This window comes from Crocodylus siamensis, chromosome 2 (genome assembly GCF_052110815.1).
Source record: "Crocodylus siamensis isolate JL-2025a chromosome 2, ASM5211081v1, whole genome shotgun sequence".
NCBI lineage: Eukaryota > Metazoa > Chordata > Crocodylia > Crocodylidae > Crocodylus > Crocodylus siamensis.
In genome coordinates this window covers 168,191,946-168,194,215 of record NC_143396.1, presented here as the reverse complement: position 1 = coordinate 168,194,215, position 2,270 = coordinate 168,191,946, and the positions used below count along the sequence as shown (strand labels likewise).

The window sequence follows — 2,270 nt, the reverse complement described above, 5'->3', positions numbered from 1 at the left end:
TGAGGCATCTCAAATGTGCTGCTTTAGGACACTGCTGTATCTCATACACTGAGCACTGGACCAGCAAATCTGTCAAGCAGCAAATTAGTCATTAAATTGGAACCTATGAAACATTGTTGGAGGTTGTGCGACAAAGGAAGTTCCAACGTTTTGCACACATCATGAGAAGGCTGGACATCCTTGCCAACACCATAATGCAGGACACAGTGAAGAAAAAGAGAAAAAGAGGTAGACCCAAGAAGAGCTGGGAAACCTATATTAAGGACTGGACAGGGCTTCAACTGGTAAGAGTTAACAAGCTAGCCAAACACAGGGGAGAGTGGAGGAGCATTGTTACATTGGATGTCCTGAATGACACACTCCCATGATTTTTAATTGATTTCAGTCAATTTAGTGACAGTTAGCTCAGTGGTAGACCTTCTGTCCAACCTCTGCCAACAGGAAAATTGGAAATGCTGGGGATTGAACCCAGGACCTCATACATGCAAAGCATGTGCTCTACCACTGAGCTACATCCCCTTGACAAGGAAAAGTGGAGGATCACTGTTACATCCAAGGTACCCCAATGGTTGCAGCTGCCTCAAGATTGACTTGACTTGACTTGACTAAACCCATCTGAAATGGATAACCATAACTGAGGCAAGAGTGCCTCAAGTGAGTGGGGAGGGCATAGGTTAGAAAGGGATAAGAGGTTCAGTTGTGTATTCAGCCCAGCCCTACATAAGACATAAAGGGCGCATCCTTACATGCAAGCACGTGGGCTTGCAGCAGCTCAAATTGAAGTGGTGCAAATTTGAGCCAGGGCTTTTTGCCAGAGTGCACGTGCTGTGACATGCACTTTGTTGTGGAGCAAATTGTGCCACTTGGGGGAAAATAACCCTGCCTGGCTTCTCCTGGATCTGCAGCCAGGGGGAGCTAGAGCCTGGGCCAGCACCTGTGCTATCCCCAGCAGTATAAAAAGCTGTCCTGTCCTGGCCCCATCAGTACAAGAAGCTGCCCTAGCAAGTAGCTCAGGACTGCTTCCTCTCAGGAACTTCTGGGGCCCAGCCAATTGGTACCTGGGGACATGACCCCTTGTGCCAGCTGGACTGCTGAAGCAGCCATGAGAATTCCCTGTACCCTTTACCCACTGCAGTAGTACAGAAGTGGGGGCTGCTGCCTGGCTGTGACCTGTTGTGCACCTGCCAGACCTGGGTGGTGAGTGCACAGCCAGTAGAGGCATCTGCCCCTCTGGGCCAGCTGGCAGTGGGCTGTGACTGCAGGGTTGGCCTTTGTGCGGCACTACTACCATGTATGCCACTGCCCAGCCACCTGTGCTATCACCCAGAAGATGTTCCTAGTGTTGTGGCCTGCTCTGAACTGTTGGTTTGCCAGGAAGTCAGCCACCGCCAGCTTGGTCCAAGATGCCAACTCTGAGCAGGTAGGGTCATTCTCTTTTTCAGGGTGAAGACTCGCAGGTCCCTCAGCCTTTCCTCCTATGGATTTCCGTGCAAGTCTCTGATCATACTAGTGGCCCTTCTCTGGACTCTCAAGTTTTACCACATCCTTGTTAAGGTGCAGAGCCCAGAACTGGATGCAGTACTCTAGCTGTGGTCTCACCAGTGCTGAGAACAGCAGAGTAGAGCAGGAAAATCACTTCTTTGCAATGGTTTTGCCAGAGATGCATCAATTTATGCATGCCAGCATATTGTTGGCCCTGCTGGCTAGGACTGTGCAAGGCTTTGGACTGTGTTTTAGATCCAGAGAAGCTTTGGTGTCCAAAGAAGCATGTCTGGATCGAAGTGCTGGCTTTGTTAGGCTTTCTGAAGTGGTTCAGAGCTTCTGAATTACTTTGGAAAAGCTTTGGAGCCGCTTCAGAAATCTGGCCATAGGGCATAATGGGGAATCAATAAAATAGCTATAACTTTGTTGTTTTTTGTCTGATTTAGATGAAACTTGAAGGGGTGTAGTCTGAGAGCATGAAGCTTACCAAGTTTCAAGAAGATCAGTGCAGGGTTTGTACCAATCTTCTTGAAACTTGGCAGGCTTTGTGGCCTCACCAGGGGCTACTACCCCTGCAGTTTTCACCTCACTGTCGCTTAACACATATACATGACATGAGTTTTGCTTTCAAGAATTTGGGGTGCAGTTCTCCCCAAACCCCTGCTCTGATCTTCCTGAAAGTTGGCAGACTTTGTGGCCTCGGTAAGGGCTAGCCTGCCTAGCAAGAAATAGCAAAGGCACTAATATGTGCCCCTGCTATTTGTCCCATAGGAACTATTGAACTAGAA

At 48.8% G+C, this 2,270-nt stretch overlaps 1 non-coding gene across 1 annotated transcript; it reads right to left on the bottom strand.

Annotated features, from left to right (window-relative positions):
• Window positions 1-447: 447 nt before the first annotated feature.
• TRNAA-UGC (transfer RNA alanine (anticodon UGC)) lies at window positions 448-519 on the bottom strand. Its single transcript has one exon. It is a non-coding gene; the product is annotated as a tRNA-Ala (tRNA).
• Between the last annotated feature and the right edge of the window lie 1,751 nt (window positions 520-2,270).